We start from the raw sequence: 25,947 nt of genomic DNA on the forward strand, positions 1-25,947 counted from the left end.
CTGGGAAAACCACAGTCACAAGCCGAGCTGCAGTTCCATAGAAATTTCAGTTTTACCGCTGAACTAGAAATGGGTAGAAAGTACTTTTTCTCCCTTCCTGTTAATGCCACAGACTTCGCCTTTACAGTGCACACTTTGTCTAATCCTCCCCGCTTCAGCCCAGAAATATTAAGCTTCAGATGTGTTGTTAACGTTGAGTAAAAAAGTTGCTCGCAGCTGTTCTAGGAACACATTCTGAAATCGCGTATATCTTTGCTTCTACACATAGCAATGTATTGTGCTTTGCTTTACACACTATTCTACCGTCAAGAGGAGAGAATTCATCAAGTTTAATAAGCACAAACACTGTATAAGTCGAATTTCAGCATTTTTGTGTGACCGGGAAAACCACAGTCACAAGCCGAGCTGCAGTTCCATAGAAATTTCAGTTTTACCGCTGAACTAAAAATGGGTAGAAAGTACTTTTTCTCCCTTCCTGTTAATGCCACAGACTTCCCCTTTACAGTGCACACTTTGTCTAATCTTCCCCGCTTCAGCCCAGAAATATTGAGCTTCAGATGTGTTGTTAACGTTGAGTAAAAAAGTTGCTCGCAGCTGTTCTAGGAACACATTATGAAATCGCGTATATCTTTGCTTCTACACATAGCAATGTATTGTGCTTTGCTTTACACACTATTCTACCGTCAAGAGGAGAGAATTCATCAAGTTTAATAAGCACAAACACTGTATAAGTCGAATTTCAGCATTTTTGTGTGACCGGGAAAACCACAGTCACAAGCCGAGCTGCAGTTCCATAGAAATTTCAGTTTTACCGCTGAACTAAAAATGGGTAGAAAGTACTATTTCTCCCTTCCTGTTAATGCCACAGACTTCCCCTTTACAGTGCACACTTTGTCTAATCCTCCCCGCTTCAGCCCAGAAATATTGAGCTTCAGATGTGTTGTTAACGTTGAGTAAAAAAGTTGCTCGCAGCTGTTCTAGGAACACATTATGAAATCGCGTATATCTTTGCTTCTACACATAGCAATGTATTGTGCTTTGCTTTACACACTATTCTACCGTCAAGAGGAGAGAATTCATCAAGTTTAATAAGCACAAACACTGTATAAGTCGAATTTCAGCATTTTTGTGTGACCGGGAAAACCACAGTCACAAGCCGAGCTGCAGTTCCATAGAAATTTCAGTTTTACCGCTGAACTAAAAATGGGTAGAAAGTACTATTTCTCCCTTCCTGTTAATGCCACAGACTTCCCCTTTACAGTGCACACTTTGTCTAATCCTCCCCGCTTCAGCCCAGAAATATTGAGCTTCAGATGTGTTGTTAACGTTGAGTAAAAAAGTTGCTCGCAGCTGTTCTAGGAACACATTATGAAATCGCGTATATCTTTGCTTCTACACATAGCAATGTATTGTGCTTTGCTTTACACACTATTCTACCGTCAAGAGGAGAGAATTCATCAAGTTTAATAAGCACAAACACTGTATAAGTCGAATTTCAGCATTTTTGTGTGACCGGGAAAACCAGAGTCACAAGCCGAGCTGCAGTTCCATAGAAACTTCAGTTTTACCGCTGATCCTAAAAATGGGTAGAAAGTACTTTTTCTCCCTTCCTGTTAATGCCACAGACTTCCCCTTTACAGTGCACACTTTGTCTAATCCTCCCCGCTTCAGCCCAGAAATATTGAGCTTCAGATGTGTTGTTAACGTTGAGTAAAAAAGTTGCTCGCAGCTGTTCTAGGAACACATTATGAAATCGCGTATATCTTTGCTTCTACACATAGCAATGTATTGTGCTTTGCTTTACACACTATTCTACCGTCAAGAGGAGAGAATTCATCAAGTTTAATAAGCACAAACACTGTATAAGTCGAATTTCAGCATTTTTGTGTGACTGGGAAAACCACAGTCACAAGCCGAGCTGCAGTTCCATAGAAATTTCAGTTTTACCGCTGAACTAGAAATGGGTAGAAAGTACTTTTTCTCCCTTCCTGTTAATGCCACAGACTTCGCCTTTACAGTGCACACTTTGTCTAATCCTCCCCGCTTCAGCCCAGAAATATTAAGCTTCAGATGTGTTGTTAACGTTGAGTAAAAAAGTTGCTCGCAGCTGTTCTAGGAACACATTCTGAAATCGCGTATATCTTTGCTTCTACACATAGCAATGTATTGTGCTTTGCTTTACACACTATTCTACCGTCAAGAGGAGAGAATTCATCAAGTTTAATAAGCACAAACACTGTATAAGTCGAATTTCAGCATTTTTGTGTGACCGGGAAAAACAAAGTCACAAAACGAGCTGCAGTTCCATAGAAACTTCAGTTTTACCGCTGAACCTAAAAATGGGTAGAAAGTACTTTTTCTCCCTTCCTGTTAATGCCACAGACTTCCCCTTTACAGTGCACACTTTGTCTAATCCTCCCCGCTTCAGCCCAGAAATATTGAGCTTCAGATGTGTTGTTAACGTTGAGTAAAAAAGTTGCTCGCAGCTGTTCTAGGAACACATTATGAAATCGCGTATATCTTTGCTTCTACACATAGCAATGTATTGTGCTTTGCTTTACACACTATTCTACCGTCAAGAGGAGAGAATTCATCAAGTTTAATAAGCACAAACACTGTATAAGTCGAATTTCAGCATTTTTGTGTGACCGGGAAAACCACAGTCACAAGCCGAGCTGCAGTTCCATAGAAATTTCAGTTTTACCGCTGAACTAAAAATGGGTAGAAAGTACTTTTTCTCCCTTCCTGTTAATGCCACAGACTTCCCCTTTACAGTGCACACTTTGTCTAATCTTCCCCGCTTCAGCCCAGAAATATTGAGCTTCAGATGTGTTGTTAACGTTGAGTAAAAAAGTTGCTCGCAGCTGTTCTAGGAACACATTATGAAATCGCGTATATCTTTGCTTCTACACATAGCAATGTATTGTGCTTTGCTTTACACACTATTCTACCGTCAAGAGGAGAGAATTCATCAAGTTTAATAAGCACAAACACTGTATAAGTCGAATTTCAGCATTTTTGTGTGACCGGGAAAACCACAGTCACAAGCCGAGCTGCAGTTCCATAGAAATTTCAGTTTTACCGCTGAACTAAAAATGGGTAGAAAGTACTATTTCTCCCTTCCTGTTAATGCCACAGACTTCCCCTTTACAGTGCACACTTTGTCTAATCCTCCCCGCTTCAGCCCAGAAATATTGAGCTTCAGATGTGTTGTTAACGTTGAGTAAAAAAGTTGCTCGCAGCTGTTCTAGGATCACATTATGAAATCGCGTATATCTTTGCTTCTACACATAGCAATGTATTGTGCTTTGCTTTACACACTATTCTACCGTCAAGAGGAGAGAATTCATCAAGTTTAATAAGCACAAACACTGTATAAGTCGAATTTCAGCATTTTTGTGTGACCGGGAAAACCAGAGTCACAAGCCGAGCTGCAGTTCCATAGAAACTTCAGTTTTACCGCTGAACCTAAAAATGGGTAGAAAGTACTTTTTCTCCCTTCCTGTTAATGCCACAGACTTCCCCTTTACAGTGCACACTTTGTCTAATCCTCCCCGCTTCAGCCCAGAAATATTGAGCTTCAGATGTGTTGTTAACGTTGAGTAAAAAAGTTGCTCGCAGCTGTTCTAGGAACACATTCTGAAATCGCGTATATCTTTGCTACTACACATAGCAATGTATTGTGCTTTGCTTTACACACTATTCTACCGTCAAGAGGAGAGAATTCATCAAGTTTAATAAGCACAAACACTGTATAAGTCGAATTTCAGCATTTTTGTGTGACCGGGAAAAACAAAGTCACAAAACGAGCTGCAGTTCCATAGAAACTTCAGTTTTACCGCTGAACATAAAAATGGGTAGAAAGTACTTTTTCTCCCTTCCTGTTAATGCCACAGACTTCCCCTTTACAGTGCACACTTTGTCTAATCCTCCCCGCTTCAGCCCAGAAATATTGAGCTTCAGATGTGTTGTTAACGTTGAGTAAAAAAGTTGCTCGCAGCTGTTCTAGGAACACATTATGAAATCGCGTATATCTTTGCTTCTACACATAGCAATGTATTGTGCTTTGCTTTACACACTATTCTACCGTCAAGAGGAGAGAATTCATCAAGTTTAATAAGCACAAACACTGTATAAGTCGAATTTCAGCATTTTTGTGTGACCGGGAAAACCACAGTCACAAGCCGAGCTGCAGTTCCATAGAAATTTCAGTTTTACCGCTGAACTAAAAATGGGTAGAAAGTACTATTTCTCCCTTCCTGTTAATGCCACAGACTTCCCCTTTACAGTGCACACTTTGTCTAATCCTCCCCGCTTCAGCCCAGAAATATTGAGCTTCAGATGTGTTGTTAACGTTGAGTAAAAAAGTTGCTCGCAGCTGTTCTAGGAACACATTATGAAATCGCGTATATCTTTGCTTCTACACATAGCAATGTATTGTGCTTTGCTTTACACACTATTCTACCGTCAAGAGGAGAGAATTCATCAAGTTTAATAAGCACAAACACTGTATAAGTCGAATTTCAGCATTTTTGTGTGACCGGGAAAACCACAGTCACAAGCCGAGCTGCAGTTCCATAGAAATTTCAGTTTTACCGCTGAACTAAAAATGGGTAGAAAGTACTATTTCTCCCTTCCTGTTAATGCCACAGACTTCCCCTGTACAGTGCACACTTTGTCTAATCCTCCCCGCTTCAGCCCAGAAATATTGAGCTTCAGATGTGTTGTTAACGTTGAGTAAAAAAGTTGCTCGCAGCTGTTCTAGGAACACATTATGAAATCGCGTATATCTTTGCTTCTACACATAGCAATGTATTGTGCTTTGCTTTACACACTATTCTACCGTCAAGAGGAGAGAATTCATCAAGTTTAATAAGCACAAACACTGTATAAGTCGAATTTCAGCATTTTTTTGTGACCGGGAAAACCACAGTCACAAGCCGAGCTGCAGTTCCATAGAAATTTCAGTTTTACCGCTGAACTAAAAATGGGTAGAAAGTACTTTTTCTCCCTTCCTGTTAATGCCACAGACTTCCCCTTTACAGTGCACACTTTGTCTAATCCTCCCCGCTTCAGCCCAGAAATATTGAGCTTCAGATGTGTTGTTAACGTTGAGTAAAAAAGTTGCTCGCAGCTGTTCTAGGAACACATTATGAAATCGCGTATATATTTGCTTCTACTCATAGCAATGTATTGTGCTTTGCTTTACACACTATTCTACCGTCAAGAGGAGAGAATTCATCAAGTTTAATAAGCACAAACACTGTATAAGTCGAATTTCAGCATTTTTGTGTGACCGGGAAAACCACAGTCACAAGCCGAGCTGCAGTTCCATAGAAATTTCAGTTTTACCGCTGAACTAAAAATGGGTAGAAAGTACTATTTCTCCCTTCCTGTTAATGCCACAGACTTCCCCTTTACAGTGCACACTTTGTCTAATCCTCCCCGCTTCAGCCCAGAAATATTGAGCTTCAGATGTGTTGTTAACGTTGAGTAAAAAAGTTGCTCGCAGCTGTTCTAGGAACACATTATGAAATCGCGTATATCTTTGCTTCTACACATAGCAATGTATTGTGCTTTGCTTTACACACTATTCTACCGTCAAGAGGAGAGAATTCATCAAGTTTAATAAGCACAAACACTGTATAAGTCGAATTTCAGCATTTTTGTGTGACCGGGAAAACCACAGTCACAAGCCGAGCTGCAGTTCCATAGAAATTTCAGTTTTACCGCTGAACTAAAAATGGGTAGAAAGTACTATTTCTCCCTTCCTGTTAATGCCACAGACTTCCCCTGTACAGTGCACACTTTGTCTAATCCTCCCCGCTTCAGCCCAGAAATATTGAGCTTCAGATGTGTTGTTAACGTTGAGTAAAAAAGTTGCTCGCAGCTGTTCTAGGAACACATTATGAAATCGCGTATATCTTTGCTTCTACACATAGCAATGTATTGTGCTTTGCTTTACACACTATTCTACCGTCAAGAGGAGAGAATTCATCAAGTTTAATAAGCACAAACACTGTATAAGTCGAATTTCAGCATTTTTTTGTGACCGGGAAAACCACAGTCACAAGCCGAGCTGCAGTTCCATAGAAATTTCAGTTTTACCGCTGAACTAAAAATGGGTAGAAAGTACTTTTTCTCCCTTCCTGTTAATGCCACAGACTTCCCCTTTACAGTGCACACTTTGTCTAATCCTCCCCGCTTCAGCCCAGAAATATTGAGCTTCAGATGTGTTGTTAACGTTGAGTAAAAAAGTTGCTCGCAGCTGTTCTAGGAACACATTATGAAATCGCGTATATCTTTGCTTCTACTCATAGCAATGTATTGTGCTTTGCTTTACACACTATTCTACCGTCAAGAGGAGAGAATTCATCAAGTTTAATAAGCACAAACACTGTATAAGTCGAATTTCAGCATTTTTGTGTGACCGGGAAAACCACAGTCACAAGCCGAGCTGCAGTTCCATAGAAATTTCAGTTTTACCGCTGAACTAAAAATGGGTAGAAAGTACTTTTTCTCCCTTCCTGTTAATGCCACAGACTTCCCCTTTACAGTGCACACTTTGTCTAATCCTCCCCGCTTCAGCCCAGAAATATTGAGCTTCAGATGTGTTGTTAACGTTGAGTAAAAAAGTTGCTCGCAGCTGTTCTAGGAACACATTATGAAATCGCGTATATATTTGCTTCTACACATAGCAATGTATTGTGCTTTGCTTTACACACTATTCTACCGTCAAGAGGAGAGAATTCATCAAGTTTAATAAGCACAAACACTGTATAAGTCGAATTTCAGCATTTTTGTGTGACCGGGAAAACCACAGTCACAAGCCGAGCTGCAGTTCCATAGAAATTTCAGTTTTACCGCTGAACTAAAAATGGGTAGAAAGTACTATTTCTCCCTTCCTGTTAATGCCACAGACTTCCCCTTTACAGTGCACACTTTGTCTAATCCTCCCCGCTTCAGCCCAGAAATATTGAGCTTCAGATGTGTTGTTAACGTTGAGTAAAAAAGTTGCTCGCAGCTGTTCTAGGAACACATTATGAAATCGCGTATATCTTTGCTTCTACACATAGCAATGTATTGTGCTTTGCTTTACACACTATTCTACCGTCAAGAGGAGAGAATTCATCAAGTTTAATAAGCACAAACACTGTATAAGTCGAATTTCAGCATTTTTGTGTGACCGGGAAAAACAAAGTCACAAAACGAGCTGCAGTTCCATAGAAACTTCAGTTTTACCGCTGAACATAAAAATGGGTAGAAAGTACTTTTTCTCCCTTCCTGTTAATGCCACAGACTTCCCCTTTACAGTGCACACTTTGTCTAATCCTCCCCGCTTCAGCCCAGAAATATTGAGCTTCAGATGTGTTGTTAACGTTGAGTAAAAAAGTTGCTCGCAGCTGTTCTAGGAACACATTATGAAATCGCGTATATCTTTGCTTCTACACATAGCAATGTATTGTGCTTTGCTTTACACACTATTCTACCGTCAAGAGGAGAGAATTCATCAAGTTTAATAAGCACAAACACTGTATAAGTCGAATTTCAGCATTTTTGTGTGACCGGGAAAACCACAGTCACAAGCCGAGCTGCAGTTCCATAGAAATTTCAGTTTTACCGCTGAACTAAAAATGGGTAGAAAGTACTATTTCTCCCTTCCTGTTAATGCCACAGACTTCCCCTTTACAGTGCACACTTTGTCTAATCCTCCCCGCTTCAGCCCAGAAATATTGAGCTTCAGATGTGTTGTTAACGTTGAGTAAAAAAGTTGCTCGCAGCTGTTCTAGGAACACATTATGAAATCGCGTATATCTTTGCTTCTACACATAGCAATGTATTGTGCTTTGCTTTACACACTATTCTACCGTCAAGAGGAGAGAATTCATCAAGTTTAATAAGCACAAACACTGTATAAGTCGAATTTCAGCATTTTTGTGTGACCGGGAAAACCACAGTCACAAGCCGAGCTGCAGTTCCATAGAAATTTCAGTTTTACCGCTGAACTAAAAATGGGTAGAAAGTACTATTTCTCCCTTCCTGTTAATGCCACAGACTTCCCCTGTACAGTGCACACTTTGTCTAATCCTCCCCGCTTCAGCCCAGAAATATTGAGCTTCAGATGTGTTGTTAACGTTGAGTAAAAAAGTTGCTCGCAGCTGTTCTAGGAACACATTATGAAATCGCGTATATCTTTGCTTCTACACATAGCAATGTATTGTGCTTTGCTTTACACACTATTCTACCGTCAAGAGGAGAGAATTCATCAAGTTTAATAAGCACAAACACTGTATAAGTCGAATTTCAGCATTTTTTTGTGACCGGGAAAACCACAGTCACAAGCCGAGCTGCAGTTCCATAGAAATTTCAGTTTTACCGCTGAACTAAAAATGGGTAGAAAGTACTTTTTCTCCCTTCCTGTTAATGCCACAGACTTCCCCTTTACAGTGCACACTTTGTCTAATCCTCCCCGCTTCAGCCCAGAAATATTGAGCTTCAGATGTGTTGTTAACGTTGAGTAAAAAAGTTGCTCGCAGCTGTTCTAGGAACACATTATGAAATCGCGTATATATTTGCTTCTACTCATAGCAATGTATTGTGCTTTGCTTTACACACTATTCTACCGTCAAGAGGAGAGAATTCATCAAGTTTAATAAGCACAAACACTGTATAAGTCGAATTTCAGCATTTTTGTGTGACCGGGAAAACCACAGTCACAAGCCGAGCTGCAGTTCCATAGAAATTTCAGTTTTACCGCTGAACTAAAAATGGGTAGAAAGTACTATTTCTCCCTTCCTGTTAATGCCACAGACTTCCCCTTTACAGTGCACACTTTGTCTAATCCTCCCCGCTTCAGCCCAGAAATATTGAGCTTCAGATGTGTTGTTAACGTTGAGTAAAAAAGTTGCTCGCAGCTGTTCTAGGAACACATTATGAAATCGCGTATATCTTTGCTTCTACACATAGCAATGTATTGTGCTTTGCTTTACACACTATTCTACCGTCAAGAGGAGAGAATTCATCAAGTTTAATAAGCACAAACACTGTATAAGTCGAATTTCAGCATTTTTGTGTGACCGGGAAAACCACAGTCACAAGCCGAGCTGCAGTTCCATAGAAATTTCAGTTTTACCGCTGAACTAAAAATGGGTAGAAAGTACTATTTCTCCCTTCCTGTTAATGCCACAGACTTCCCCTGTACAGTGCACACTTTGTCTAATCCTCCCCGCTTCAGCCCAGAAATATTGAGCTTCAGATGTGTTGTTAACGTTGAGTAAAAAAGTTGCTCGCAGCTGTTCTAGGAACACATTATGAAATCGCGTATATCTTTGCTTCTACACATAGCAATGTATTGTGCTTTGCTTTACACACTATTCTACCGTCAAGAGGAGAGAATTCATCAAGTTTAATAAGCACAAACACTGTATAAGTCGAATTTCAGCATTTTTGTGTGACCGGGAAAACCACAGTCACAAGCCGAGCTGCAGTTCCATAGAAATTTCAGTTTTACCGCTGAACTAAAAATGGGTAGAAAGTACTATTTCTCCCTTCCTGTTAATGCCACAGACTTCCCCTTTACAGTGCACACTTTGTCTAATCCTCCCCGCTTCAGCCCAGAAATATTGAGCTTCAGATGTGTTGTTAACGTTGAGTAAAAAAGTTGCTCGCAGCTGTTCTAGGAACACATTATGAAATCGCGTATATCTTTGCTTCTACACATAGCAATGTATTGTGCTTTGCTTTACACACTATTCTACCGTCAAGAGGAGAGAATTCATCAAGTTTAATAAGCACAAACACTGTATAAGTCGAATTTCAGCATTTTTGTGTGACCGGGAAAACCACAGTCACAAGCCGAGCTGCAGTTCCATAGAAATTTCAGTTTTACCGCTGAACTAAAAATGGGTAGAAAGTACTATTTCTCCCTTCCTGTTAATGCCACAGACTTCCCCTGTACAGTGCACACTTTGTCTAATCCTCCCCGCTTCAGCCCAGAAATATTGAGCTTCAGATGTGTTGTTAACGTTGAGTAAAAAAGTTGCTCGCAGCTGTTCTAGGAACACATTATGAAATCGCGTATATCTTTGCTTCTACACATAGCAATGTATTGTGCTTTGCTTTACACACTATTCTACCGTCAAGAGGAGAGAATTCATCAAGTTTAATAAGCACAAACACTGTATAAGTCGAATTTCAGCATTTTTTTGTGACCGGGAAAACCACAGTCACAAGCCGAGCTGCAGTTCCATAGAAATTTCAGTTTTACCGCTGAACTAAAAATGGGTAGAAAGTACTTTTTCTCCCTTCCTGTTAATGCCACAGACTTCCCCTTTACAGTGCACACTTTGTCTAATCCTCCCCGCTTCAGCCCAGAAATATTGAGCTTCAGATGTGTTGTTAACGTTGAGTAAAAAAGTTGCTCGCAGCTGTTCTAGGAACACATTATGAAATCGCGTATATCTTTGCTTCTACTCATAGCAATGTATTGTGCTTTGCTTTACACACTATTCTACCGTCAAGAGGAGAGAATTCATCAAGTTTAATAAGCACAAACACTGTATAAGTCGAATTTCAGCATTTTTGTGTGACCGGGAAAACCACAGTCACAAGCCGAGCTGCAGTTCCATAGAAATTTCAGTTTTACCGCTGAACTAAAAATGGGTAGAAAGTACTTTTTCTCCCTTCCTGTTAATGCCACAGACTTCCCCTTTACAGTGCACACTTTGTCTAATCCTCCCCGCTTCAGCCCAGAAATATTGAGCTTCAGATGTGTTGTTAACGTTGAGTAAAAAAGTTGCTCGCAGCTGTTCTAGGAACACATTATGAAATCGCGTATATCTTTGCTTCTACACATAGCAATGTATTGTGCTTTGCTTTACACACTATTCTACCGTCAAGAGGAGAGAATTCATCAAGTTTAATAAGAACAAACACTGTATAACTCGAATTTCAGCATTTTTGTGTGACCGGGAAAACCACAGTCACAAGCCGAGCTGCAGTTCCATAGAAATTTCAGTTTTACCGCTGAACTAGAAATGGGTAGAAAGTACTTTTTCTCCCTTCCTGTTAATGCCACAGACTTCGCCTTTACAGTGCACACTTTGTCTAATCCTCCCCGCTTCAGCCCAGAAATATTGAGCTTCAGATGTGTTGTTAACGTTGAGTAAAAATGTTGCTCGCAGCTGTTCTAGGAACACATTCTGAAATCGCGTATATCTTTGCTTCTACACATAGCAATGTATTGTGCTTTGCTTTACACACTATTCTACCGTCAAGAGGAGAGAATTCATCAAGTTTAATAAGCACAAACACTGTATAAGTCGAATTTCAGCATTTTTGTGTGACCGGGAAAACCACAGTCACAAGTCGAGCTGCAGTTCCATAGAAATTTCAGTTTTATTGCTGAACTAAAAATGGGTAGAAAGTACTTTTTCTCCCTTCCTGTTAATGCCACAGACTTCCCCTTTACAGTGCACACTTTGTCTAATCCTCCCCGCTTCAGCCCAGAAATATTGAGCTTCAGATGTGTTGTTAACGTTGAGTAAAAAAGTTGCTCGCAGCTGTTCTAGGAACATATTCTGAAATTGCGTATATCTTTGCTTCTACACACAGCAATGTATTGTGCTTTGCTTTACACACTATTCTACCGTCAAGAGGAGAGAATTCATCAAGTTTAATAAGCACAAACACTGTATAAGTCGAATTTCAGCATTTTTGTGTGACCGGGAAAACAACAGTCACAAGCCGAGCTGCAGTTCCATAGAAATTTCAGTTTTACCGCTGAACTAGAAATGGGTAGAAAGTACTTTTTCTCCCTTCCTGTTAATGCCACAGACTTCCCCTTTACAGTGCACACTTTGTCTAATCCTCCCCGCTTCAGCCCAGAAATATTGAGCTTCAGATGTGTTGTTAACGTTGAGTAAAAAAGTTGCTCGCAGCTGTTCTAGGAACACATTATGAAATCGCGTATATCTTTGCTTCTACACATAGCAATGTATTGTGCTTTGCTTTACACACTATTCTACCGTCAAGAGGAGAGAATTCATCAAGTTTAATAAGCACAAACACTGTATAAGTCGAATTTCAGCATTTTTGTGTGACCGGGAAAACCACAGTCACAAGCCGAGCTGCAGTTCCATAGAAATTTCAGTTTTACCGCTGAACTAAAAATGGGTAGAAAGTACTATTTCTCCCTTCCTGTTAATGCCACAGACTTCCCCTTTACAGTGCACACTTTGTCTAATCCTCCCCGCTTCAGCCCAGAAATATTGAGCTTCAGATGTGTTGTTAACGTTGAGTAAAAAAGTTGCTCGCAGCTGTTCTAGGAACACATTATGAAATCGCGTATATCTTTGCTTCTACACATAGCAATGTATTGTGCTTTGCTTTACACACTATTCTACCGTCAAGAGGAGAAAATTCATCAAGTTTAATAAGCACAAACACTGTATAAGTCGAATTTCAGCATTTTTGTGTGACCGGGAAAACCACAGTCACAAGCCGAGCTGCAGTTCCATAGAAATTTCAGTTTTACCGCTGAACTAAAAATGGGTAGAAAGTACTATTTCTCCCTTCCTGTTAATGCCACAGACTTCCCCTGTACAGTGCACACTTTGTCTAATCCTCCCCGCTTCAGCCCAGAAATATTGAGCTTCAGATGTGTTGTTAACGTTGAGTAAAAAAGTTGCTCGCAGCTGTTCTAGGAACACATTATGAAATCGCGTATATCTTTGCTTCTACACATAGCAATGTATTGTGCTTTGCTTTACACACTATTCTACCGTCAAGAGGAGAGAATTCATCAAGTTTAATAAGCACAAACACTGTATAAGTCGAATTTCAGCATTTTTTTGTGACCGGGAAAACCACAGTCACAAGCCGAGCTGCAGTTCCATAGAAATTTCAGTTTTACCGCTGAACTAAAAATGGGTAGAAAGTACTTTTTCTCCCTTCCTGTTAATGCCACAGACTTCCCCTTTACAGTGCACACTTTGTCTAATCCTCCCCGCTTCAGCCCAGAAATATTGAGCTTCAGATGTGTTGTTAACGTTGAGTAAAAAAGTTGCTCGCAGCTGTTCTAGGAACACATTATGAAATCGCGTATATATTTGCTTCTACTCATAGCAATGTATTGTGCTTTGCTTTACACACTATTCTACCGTCAAGAGGAGAGAATTCATCAAGTTTAATAAGCACAAACACTGTATAAGTCGAATTTCAGCATTTTTGTGTGACCGGGAAAACCACAGTCACAAGCCGAGCTGCAGTTCCATAGAAATTTCAGTTTTACCGCTGAACTAAAAATGGGTAGAAAGTACTTTTTCTCCCTTCCTGTTAATGCCACAGACTTCCCCTTTACAGTGCACACTTTGTCTAATCCTCCCCGCTTCAGCCCAGAAATATTGAGCTTCAGATGTGTTGTTAACGTTGAGTAAAAATGTTGCTCGCAGCTGTTCTAGGAACACATTCTGAAATCGCGTATATCTTTGCTTCTACACATAGCAATGTATTGTGCTTTGCTTTACACACTATTCTACCGTCAAGAGGAGAGAATTCATCAAGTTTAATAAGCACAAACACTGTATAAGTCGAATTTCAGCATTTTTGTGTGACCGGGAAAACCACAGTCACAAGTCGAGCTGCAGTTCCATAGAAATTTCAGTTTTACCGCTGAACTAAAAATGGGTAGAAAGTACTTTTTCTCCCTTCCTGTTAATGCCACAGACTTCCCCTTTACAGTGCACACTTTGTCTAATCTTCCCCGCTTCAGCCCAGAAATATTGAGCTTCAGATGTGTTGTTAACGTTGAGTAAAAAAGTTGCTCGCAGCTGTTCTAGGAACACATTCTGAAATCGCGTATATCTTTGCTTCTACACATAGCAATGTATTGTGCTTTGCTTTACACACTATTCTACCGTCAAGAGGAGAGAATTCATCAAGTTTAATAAGCACAAACACTGTATAAGTCGAATTTCAGCATTTTTGTGTGACCGGGAAAACCACAGTCACAAGCCGAGCTGCAGTTCCATAGAAATTTCAGTTTTACCGCTGAACTAAAAATGGGTAGAAAGTACTATTTCTCCCTTCCTGTTAATGCCACAGACTTCCCCTTTACAGTGCACACTTTGTCTAATCCTCCCCGCTTCAGCCCAGAAATATTGAGCTTCAGATGTGTTGTTAACGTTGAGTAAAAAAGTTGCTCGCAGCTGTTCTAGGAACACATTATGAAATCGCGTATATCTTTGCTTCTACACATAGCAATGTATTGTGCTTTGCTTTACACACTATTCTACCGTCAAGAGGAGAGAATTCATCAAGTTTAATAAGCACAAACACTGTATAAGTCGAATTTCAGCATTTTTGTGTGACCGGGAAAACCACAGTCACAAGCCGAGCTGCAGTTCCATAGAAATTTCAGTTTTACCGCTGAACTAAAAATGGGTAGAAAGTACTATTTCTCCCTTCCTGTTAATGCCACAGACTTCCCCTTTACAGTGCACACTTTGTCTAATCCTCCCCGCTTCAGCCCAGAAATATTGAGCTTCAGATGTGTTGTTAACGTTGAGTAAAAAAGTTGCTCGCAGCTGTTCTAGGAACACATTATGAAATCGCGTATATCTTTGCTTCTACACATAGCAATGTATTGTGCTTTGCTTTACACACTATTCTACCGTCAAGAGGAGAGAATTCATCAAGTTTAATAAGCACAAACACTGTATAAGTCGAATTTCAGCATTTTTGTGTGACCGGGAAAACCAGAGTCACAAGCCGAGCTGCAGTTCCATAGAAACTTCAGTTTTACCGCTGATCCTAAAAATGGGTAGAAAGTACTTTTTCTCCCTTCCTGTTAATGCCACAGACTTCCCCTTTACAGTGCACACTTTGTCTAATCCTCCCCGCTTCAGCCCAGAAATATTGAGCTTCAGATGTGTTGTTAACGTTGAGTAAAAAAGTTGCTCGCAGCTGTTCTAGGAACACATTATGAAATCGCGTATATCTTTGCTTCTACACATAGCAATGTATTGTGCTTTGCTTTACACACTATTCTACCGTCAAGAGGAGAGAATTCATCAAGTTTAATAAGCACAAACACTGTATAAGTCGAATTTCAGCATTTTTGTGTGACTGGGAAAACCACAGTCACAAGCCGAGCTGCAGTTCCATAGAAATTTCAGTTTTACCGCTGAACTAGAAATGGGTAGAAAGTACTTTTTCTCCCTTCCTGTTAATGCCACAGACTTCGCCTTTACAGTGCACACTTTGTCTAATCCTCCCCGCTTCAGCCCAGAAATATTAAGCTTCAGATGTGTTGTTAACGTTGAGTAAAAAAGTTGCTCGCAGCTGTTCTAGGAACACATTCTGAAATCGCGTATATCTTTGCTTCTACACATAGCAATGTATTGTGCTTTGCTTTACACACTATTCTACCGTCAAGAGGAGAGAATTCATCAAGTTTAATAAGCACAAACACTGTATAAGTCGAATTTCAGCATTTTTGTGTGACCGGGAAAAACAAAGTCACAAAACGAGCTGCAGTTCCATAGAAACTTCAGTTTTACCGCTGAACCTAAAAATGGGTAGAAAGTACTTTTTCTCCCTTCCTGTTAATGCCACAGACTTCCCCTTTACAGTGCACACTTTGTCTAATCCTCCCCGCTTCAGCCCAGAAATATTGAGCTTCAGATGTGTTGTTAACGTTGAGTAAAAAAGTTGCTCGCAGCTGTTCTAGGAACACATTATGAAATCGCGTATATCTTTGCTTCTACACATAGCAATGTATTGTGCTTTGCTTTACACACTATTCTACCGTCAAGAGGAGAGAATTCATCAAGTTTAATAAGCACAAACACTGTATAAGTCGAATTTCAGCATTTTTGTGTGACCGGGAAAACCACAGTCACAAGCCGAGCTGCAGTTCCATAGAAATTTCAGTTTTACCGCTGAACTAAAAATGGGTAGAAAGTACTTTTTCTCCCTTCCTGTTAATGCCACAGACTTCCCCTTTACAGTGCACACTTTGTCTAATCTTCCCCGCTTCAGCCCAGAAATATTGAGCTTCAGATGTGTTGTTAACGTTGAGTAAAAAAGTTGCTCGCAGCTGTTCTAGGAACACATTATGAAATCGCGTATATCTTTGCTTCTACACATAGCAATGTATTGTGCTTTGCTTTACACACTATTCTACCGTCAAGAGGAGAGAATTCATCAAGTTTAATAAGCACAAACACTGTATAAGTCGAATTTCAGCATTTTTGTGTGACCGGGAAAACCACAGTCACGAGACGAGCTGCAGTTCCATAGAAATTTCAGTTTTACCGCTGAACTAAAAATGGGTAGAAAGTACTATTTCTCCCTTCCTGTTAATGCCACAGACTTCCCCTTTACAGTGCACACTTTGTCTAATCCTCCCCGCTTCAGCCCAGAAATATTGAGCTTCAGATGTGTTGTTAACGTTGAGTAAAAAAGTTGCTCGCAGCTGTTCTAGGATCACATTATGAAATCGCGTATATCTTTGCTTCTACACATAGCAATGTATTGTGCTTTGCTTTACACACTATTCTACCGTCAAGAGGAGAGAATTCATCAAGTTTAATAAGCACAAACACTGTATAAGTCGAATTTCAGCATTTTTGTGTGACCGGGAAAACCAGAGTCACAAGCCGAGCTGCAGTTCCATAGAAACTTCAGTTTTACCGCTGAACCTAAAAATGGGTAGAAAGTACTTTTTCTCCCTTCCTGTTAATGCCACAGACTTCCCCTTTACAGTGCACACTTTGTCTAATCCTCCCCGCTTCAGCCCAGAAATATTGAGCTTCAGATGTGTTGTTAACGTTGAGTAAAAAAGTTGCTCGCAGCTGTTCTAGGAACACATTCTGAAATCGCGTATATCTTTGCTACTACACATAGCAATGTATTGTGCTTTGCTTTACACACTATTCTACCGTCAAGAGGAGAGAATTCATCAAGTTTAATAAGCACAAACACTGTATAAGTCGAATTTCAGCATTTTTGTGTGACCGGGAAAAACAAAGTCACAAAACGAGCTGCAGTTCCATAGAAACTTCAGTTTTACCGCTGAACATAAAAATGGGTAGAAAGTACTTTTTCTCCCTTCCTGTTAATGCCACAGACTTCCCCTTTACAGTGCACACTTTGTCTAATCCTCCCCGCTTCAGCCCAGAAATATTGAGCTTCAGATGTGTTGTTAACGTTGAGTAAAAAAGTTGCTCGCAGCTGTTCTAGGAACACATTATGAAATCGCGTATATCTTTGCTTCTACACATAGCAATGTATTGTGCTTTGCTTTACACACTATTCTACCGTCAAGAGGAGAGAATTCATCAAGTTTAATAAGCACAAACACTGTATAAGTCGAATTTCAGCATTTTTGTGTGACCGGGAAAACCACAGTCACAAGCCGAGCTGCAGTTCCATAGAAATTTCAGTTTTACCGCTGAACTAAAAATGGGTAGAAAGTACTATTTCTCCCTTCCTGTTAATGCCACAGACTTCCCCTTTACAGTGCACACTTTGTCTAATCCTCCCCGCTTCAGCCCAGAAATATTGAGCTTCAGATGTGTTGTTAACGTTGAGTAAAAAAGTTGCTCGCAGCTGTTCTAGGAACACATTATGAAATCGCGTATATCTTTGCTTCTACACATAGCAATGTATTGTGCTTTGCTTTACACACTATTCTACCGTCAAGAGGAGAGAATTCATCAAGTTTAATAAGCACAAACACTGTATAAGTCGAATTTCAGCATTTTTTTGTGACCGGGAAAACCACAGTCACAAGCCGAGCTGCAGTTCCATAGAAATTTCAGTTTTACCGCTGAACTAAAAATGGGTAGAAAGTACTTTTTCTCCCTTCCTGTTAATGCCACAGACTTCCCCTTTACAGTGCACACTTTGTCTAATCCTCCCCGCTTCAGCCCAGAAATATTGAGCTTCAGATGTGTTGTTAACGTTGAGTAAAAAAGTTGCTCGCAGCTGTTCTAGGAACACATTATGAAATCGCGTATATATTTGCTTCTACTCATAGCAATGTATTGTGCTTTGCTTTACACACTATTCTACCGTCAAGAGGAGAGAATTCATCAAGTTTAATAAGCACAAACACTGTATAAGTCGAATTTCAGCATTTTTGTGTGACCGGGAAAACCACAGTCACAAGCCGAGCTGCAGTTCCATAGAAATTTCAGTTTTACCGCTGAACTAAAAATGGGTAGAAAGTACTATTTCTCCCTTCCTGTTAATGCCACAGACTTCCCCTTTACAGTGCACACTTTGTCTAATCCTCCCCGCTTCAGCCCAGAAATATTGAGCTTCAGATGTGTTGTTAACGTTGAGTAAAAAAGTTGCTCGCAGCTGTTCTAGGATCACATTATGAAATCGCGTATATCTTTGCTTCTACACATAGCAATGTATTGTGCTTTGCTTTACACACTATTCTACCGTCAAGAGGAGAGAATTCATCAAGTTTAATAAGCACAAACACTGTATAAGTCGAATTTCAGCATTTTTGTGTGACCGGGAAAACCAGAGTCACAAGCCGAGCTGCAGTTCCATAGAAACTTCAGTTTTACCGCTGAACCTAAAAATGGGTAGAAAGTACTTTTTCTCCCTTCCTGTTAATGCCACAGACTTCCCCTTTACAGTGCACACTTTGTCTAATCCTCCCCGCTTCAGCCCAGAAATATTGAGCTTCAGATGTGTTGTTAACGTTGAGTAAAAAAGTTGCTCGCAGCTGTTCTAGGAACACATTCTGAAATCGCGTATATCTTTGCTACTACACATAGCAATGTATTGTGCTTTGCTTTACACACTATTCTACCGTCAAGAGGAGAGAATTCATCAAGTTTAATAAGCACAAACACTGTATAAGTCGAATTTCAGCATTTTTGTGTGACCGGGAAAAACAAAGTCACAAAACGAGCTGCAGTTCCATAGAAACTTCAGTTTTACCGCTGAACATAAAAATGGGTAGAAAGTACTTTTTCTCCCTTCCTGTTAATGCCACAGACTTCCCCTTTACAGTGCACACTTTGTCTAATCCTCCCCGCTTCAGCCCAGAAATATTGAGCTTCAGATGTGTTGTTAACGTTGAGTAAAAAAGTTGCTCGCAGCTGTTCTAGGAACACATTATGAAATCGCGTATATCTTTGCTTCTACACATAGCAATGTATTGTGCTTTGCTTTACACACTATTCTACCGTCAAGAGGAGAGAATTCATCAAGTTTAATAAGCACAAACACTGTATAAGTCGAATTTCAGCATTTTTGTGTGACCGGGAAAACCACAGTCACAAGCCGAGCTGCAGTTCCATAGAAATTTCAGTTTTACCGCTGAACTAAAAATGGGTAGAAAGTACTATTTCTCCCTTCCTGTTAATGCCACAGACTTCCCCTTTACAGTGCACACTTTGTCTAATCCTCCCCGCTTCAGCCCAGAAATATTGAGCTTCAGATGTGTTGTTAACGTTGAGTAAAAAAGTTGCTCGCAGCTGTTCTAGGAACACATTATGAAATCGCGTATATCTTTGCTTCTACACATAGCAATGTATTGTGCTTTGCTTTACACACTATTCTACCGTCAAGAGGAGAGAATTCATCAAGTTTAATAAGCACAAACACTGTATAAGTCGAATTTCAGCATTTTTGTGTGACCGGGAAAACCAGAGTCACAAGCCGAGCTGCAGTTCCATAGAAACTTCAGTTTTACCGCTGATCCTAAAAATGGGTAGAAAGTACTTTTTCTCCCTTCCTGTTAATGCCACAGACTTCCCCTTTACAGTGCACACTTTGTCTAATCCTCCCCGCTTCAGCCCAGAAATATTGAGCTTCAGATGTGTTGTTAACGTTGAGTAAAAAAGTTGCTCGCAGCTGTTCTAGGAACACATTATGAAATCGCGTATATCTTTGCTTCTACACATAGCAATGTATTGTGCTTTGCTTTACACACTATTCTACCGTCAAGAGGAGAGAATTCATCAAGTTTAATAAGCACAAACACTGTATAAGTCGAATTTCAGCATTTTTGTGTGACTGGGAAAACCACAGTCACAAGCCGAGCTGCAGTTCCATAGAAATTTCAGTTTTACCGCTGAACTAGAAATGGGTAGAAAGTACTTTTTCTCCCTTCCTGTTAATGCCACAGACTTCGCCTTTACAGTGCACACTTTGTCTAATCCTCCCCGCTTCAGCCCAGAAATATTAAGCTTCAGATGTGTTGTTAACGTTGAGTAAAAAAGTTGCTCGCAGCTGTTCTAGGAACACATTCTGAAATCGCGTATATCTTTGCTTCTACACATAGCAATGTATTGTGCTTTGCTTTACACACTATTCTACCGTCAAGAGGAGAGAATTCATCAAGTTTAATAAGCACAAACACTGTATAAGTCGAATTTCAGCATTTTTGTGTGACCGGGAAAAACAAAGTCACAAAACGAGCTGCAGTTCCATAGAAACTTCAGTTTTACCGCTGAACCTAAAAATGGGTAGAAAGTACTTTTTCTCCCTTCCTGTTAATGCCACAGACTTCCCCTTTACAGTGCACACTTTGTCTAATCCTCCCCGCTTCAGCCCAGAAATATTGAGCTTCAGATGTGTTGTTAACGTTGAGTAAAAAAGTTGCTCGCAGCTGTTCTAGGAACACATTATGAAATCGCGTATATCTTTGCTTCTACACATAGCAATGTATTGTGCTTTGCTTTACACACTATTCTACCGTCAAGAGGAGAGAATTCATCAAGTTTAATAAGCACAAACACTGTATAAGTCGAATTTCAGCATTTTTGTGTGACCGGGAAAACCAGAGTCACAAGCCGAGTTGCAGTTCCATAGAAACTTCAGTTTTACCGCTGAACCTAAAAATGGGTAGAAAGTACTTTTTCTCCCTTCCTGTTAATGCCACAGACTTCCCCTTTACAGTGCACACTTTGTCTAATCCTCCCCGCTTCAGCCCAGAAATATTGAGCTTCAGATGTGTTGTTAACGTTGAGTAAAAAAGTTGCTCGCAGCTGTTCTAGGAACACATTCTGAAATCGCGTATATCTTTGCTTCTACACATAGCAATGTATTGTGCTTTGCTTTACACACTATTCTACCGTCAAGAGGAGAGAATTCATCAAGTTTAATAAGCACAAACACTGTATAAGAAGAATTTCAGCATTTTTGTGTGACCGGGAAAACCACAGTCACAAGCCGAGCTGCAGTTCCATAGAAATTTCAGTTTTACCGCTGAACTAGAAATGGGTAGAAAGTACTTTTTCTCCCTTCCTGTTAATGCCACAGACTTCCCCTTTACAGTGCACACTTTGTCTAATCCTCCCCGCTTCAGCCCAGAAATATTAAGCTTCAGATGTGTTGTTAACGTTGAGTAAAAAAGTTGCTCGCAGCTGTTCTAGGAACACATTCTGAAATCGCGTATATCTTTGCTTCTACACATAGCAATATATTGTGCTTTGCTTTACACACTATTCTACCGTCAAGAGGAGAGAATTCATCAAGTTTAATTAGCACAAACACTGTATAAGTCGAATTTCAGCATTTTTGTGTGACCGGGAAAACCACAGTCACAAGCCGAGCTGCAGTTCCATAGAAATTTCAGTTTTACCGCTGAACTAAAAATGGGTAGAAAGTACTTTTTCTCCCTTCCTGTTAATGCCACAGACTTCCCCTTTACAGTGCACACTTTGTCTAATCCTCCCCGCTTCAGCCCAGAAATATTAAGCTTCAGATGTGTTGTTAACGTTGAGTAAAAAAGTTGCTCGCAGCTGTTCTAGAAACACATTCTGAAATCGCGTATATCTTTGCTTCTACACATAGCAATGTATTGTGCTTTGCTTTACACACTATTCTACCGTCAAGAGGAGAGAATTCATCAAGTTTAATAAGCACAAACACTGTATAAGTCGAATTTCAGCATTTTTGTGTGACCGGGAAAACCACAGTCACAAGCCGAGCTGCAGTTCCATAGAAATTTCAGTTTTACCGCTGAACTAAAAATGGGTAGAAAGTACTTTTTCTCCCTTCCTGTTAATGCCACAGACTTCCCCTTTACAGTGCACACTTTGTCTAATCTTCCCCGCTTCAGCCCAGAAATATTGAGCTTCAGATGTGTTGTTAACGTTGAGTAAAAAAGTTGCTCGCAGCTGTTCTAGGAACACATTATGAAATCGCGTATATCTTTGCTTCTACACATAGCAATGTATTGTGCTTTGCTTTACACACTATTCTACCGTCAAGAGGAGAGAATTCATCAAGTTTAATAAGCACAAACACTGTATAAGTCGAATTTCAGCATTTTTGTGTGACCGGGAAAACCACAGTCACAAGCCGAGCTGCAGTTCCATAGAAATTTCAGTTTTACCGCTGAACTAAAAATGGGTAGAAAGTACTATTTCTCCCTTCCTGTTAATGCCACAGACTTCCCCTTTACAGTGCACACTTTGTCTAATCCTCCCCGCTTCAGCCCAGAAATATTGAGCTTCAGATGTGTTGTTAACGTTGAGTAAAAAAGTTGCTCGCAGCTGTTCTAGGAACACATTATGAAATCGCGTATATCTTTGCTTCTACACATAGCAATGTATTGTGCTTTGCTTTACACACTATTCTACCGTCAAGAGGAGAGAATTCATCAAGTTTAATAAGCACAAACACTGTATAAGTCGAATTTCAGCATTTTTGTGTGACCGGGAAAACCAGAGTCACAAGCCGAGCTGCAGTTCCATAGAAACTTCAGTTTTACCGCTGATCCTAAAAATGGGTAGAAAGTACTTTTTCTCCCTTCCTGTTAATGCCACAGACTTCCCCTTTACAGTGCACACTTTGTCTAATCCTCCCCGCTTCAGCCCAGAAATATTGAGCTTCAGATGTGTTGTTAACGTTGAGTAAAAAAGTTGCTCGCAGCTGTTCTAGGAACACATTATGAAATCGCGTATATCTTTGCTTCTACACATAGCAATGTATTGTGCTTTGCTTTACACACTATTCTACCGTCAAGAGGAGAGAATTCATCAAGTTTAATAAGCACAAACACTGTATAAGTCGAATTTCAGCATTTTTGTGTGACTGGGAAAACCACAGTCACAAGCCGAGCTGCAGTTCCATAGAAATTTCAGTTTTACCGCTGAACTAGAAATGGGTAGAAAGTACTTTTTCTCCCTTCCTGTTAATGCCACAGACTTCGCCTTTACAGTGCACACTTTGTCTAATCCTCCCCGCTTCAGCCCAGAAATATTAAGCTTCAGATGTGTTGTTAACGTTGAGTAAAAAAGTTGCTCGCAGCTGTTCTAGGAACACATTCTGAAATCGCGTATATCTTTGCTTCTACACATAGCAATGTATTGTGCTTTGCTTTACACACTATTCTACCGTCAAGAGGAGAGAATTCATCAAGTTTAATAAGCACAAACACTGTATAAGTCGAATTTCAGCATTTTTGTGTGACCGGGAAAAACAAAGTCACAAAACGAGCTGCAGTTCCATAGAAACTTCAGTTTTACCGCTGAACCTAAAAATGGGTAGAAAGTACTTTTTCTCCCTTCCTGTTAATGCCACAGACTTCCCCTTTACAGTGCACACTTTGTCTAATCCTCCCCGCTTCAGCCCAGAAATATTGAGCTTCAGATGTGTTGTTAACGTTGAGTAAAAAAGTTGCTCGCAGCTGTTCTAGGAACACATTATGAAATCGCGTATATCTTTGCTTCTACACATAGCAATGTATTGTGCTTTGCTTTACACACTATTCTACCGTCAAGAGGAGAGAATTCATCAAGTTTAATAAGCACAAACACTGTATAAGTCGAATTTCAGCATTTTTGTGTGACCGGGAAAACCAGAGTCACAAGCCGAGTTGCAGTTCCATAGAAACTTCAGTTTTACCGCTGAACCTAAAAATGGGTAGAAAGTACTTTTTCTCCCTTCCTGTTAATGCCACAGACTTCCCCTTTACAGTGCACACTTTGTCTAATCCTCCCCGCTTCAGCCCAGAAATATTGAGCTTCAGATGTGTTGTTAACGTTGAGTAAAAAAGTTGCTCGCAGCTGTTCTAGGAACACATTCTGAAATCGCGTATATCTTTGCTTCTACACATAGCAATGTATTGTGCTTTGCTTTACACACTATTCTACCGTCAAGAGGAGAGAATTCATCAAGTTTAATAAGCACAAACACTGTATAAGAAGAATTTCAGCATTTTTGTGTGACCGGGAAAACCACAGTCACAAGCCGAGCTGCAGTTCCATAGAAATTTCAGTTTTACCGCTGAACTAGAAATGGGTAGAAAGTACTTTTTCTCCCTTCCTGTTAATGCCACAGACTTCCCCTTTACAGTGCACACTTTGTCTAATCCTCCCCGCTTCAGCCCAGAAATATTAAGCTTCAGATGTGTTGTTAACGTTGAGTAAAAAAGTTGCTCGCAGCTGTTCTAGGAACACATTCTGAAATCGCGTATATCTTTGCTTCTACACATAGCAATGTATTGTGCTTTGCTTTACACACTATTCTACCGTCAAGAGGAGAGAATTCATCAAGTTTAATAAGCACAAACACTGTATAAGTCGAATTTCAGCATTTTTGTGTGACCGGGAAAACCACAGTCACAAGCCGAGCTGCAGTTCCATAGAAATTTCAGTTTTACCGCTGAACTAAAAATGGGTAGAAAGTACTTTTTCTCCCTTCCTGTTAATGCCACAGACTTCCCCTTTACAGTGCACACTTTGTCTAATCTTCCCCGCTTCAGCCCAGAAATATTGAGCTTCAGATGTGTTGTTAACGTTGAGTAAAAAAGTTGCTCGCAGCTGTTCTAGGAACACATTATGAAATCGCGTATATCTTTGCTTCTACACATAGCAATGTATTGTGCTTTGCTTTACACACTATTCTACCGTCAAGAGGAGAGAATTCATCAAGTTTAATAAGCACAAACACTGTATAAGTCGAATTTCAGCATTTTTGTGTGACCGGGAAAACCACAGTCACAAGCCGAGCTGCAGTTCCATAGAAATTTCAGTTTTACCGCTGAACTAAAAATGGGTAGAAAGTACTATTTCTCCCTTCCTGTTAATGCCACAGACTTCCCCTTTACAGTGCACACTTTGTCTAATCCTCCCCGCTTCAGCCCAGAAATATTGAGCTTCAGATGTGTTGTTAACGTTGAGTAAAAAAGTTGCTCGCAGCTGTTCTAGGAACACATTATGAAATCGCGTATATCTTTGCTTCTACACATAGCAATGTATTGTGCTTTGCTTTACACACTATTCTACCGTCAAGAGGAGAGAATTCATCAAGTTTAATAAGCACAAACACTGTATAAGTCGAATTTCAGCATTTTTGTGTGACCGGGAAAACCAGAGTCACAAGCCGAGCTGCAGTTCCATAGAAACTTCAGTTTTACCGCTGATCCTAAAAATGGGTAGAAAGTACTTTTTCTCCCTTCCTGTTAATGCCACAGACTTCCCCTTTACAGTGCACACTTTGTCTAATCCTCCCCGCTTCAGCCCAGAAATATTGAGCTTCAGATGTGTTGTTAACGTTGAGTAAAAAAGTTGCTCGCAGCTGTTCTAGGAACACATTATGAAATCGCGTATATCTTTGCTTCTACACATAGCAATGTATTGTGCTTTGCTTTACACACTATTCTACCGTCAAGAGGAGAGAATTCATCAAGTTTAATAAGCACAAACACTGTATAAGTCGAATTTCAGCATTTTTGTGTGACTGGGAAAACCACAGTCACAAGCCGAGCTGCAGTTCCATAGAAATTTCAGTTTTACCGCTGAACTAGAAATGGGTAGAAAGTACTTTTTCTCCCTTCCTGTTAATGCCACAGACTTCGCCTTTACAGTGCACACTTTGTCTAATCCTCCCCGCTTCAGCCCAGAAATATTAAGCTTCAGATGTGTTGTTAACGTTGAGTAAAAAAGTTGCTCGCAGCTGTTCTAG

This window comes from Ascaphus truei (assembly GCF_040206685.1).
Source record: "Ascaphus truei isolate aAscTru1 chromosome 18 unlocalized genomic scaffold, aAscTru1.hap1 SUPER_18_unloc_1, whole genome shotgun sequence".
Taxonomy (NCBI): Eukaryota; Metazoa; Chordata; class Amphibia; order Anura; family Ascaphidae; genus Ascaphus; species Ascaphus truei.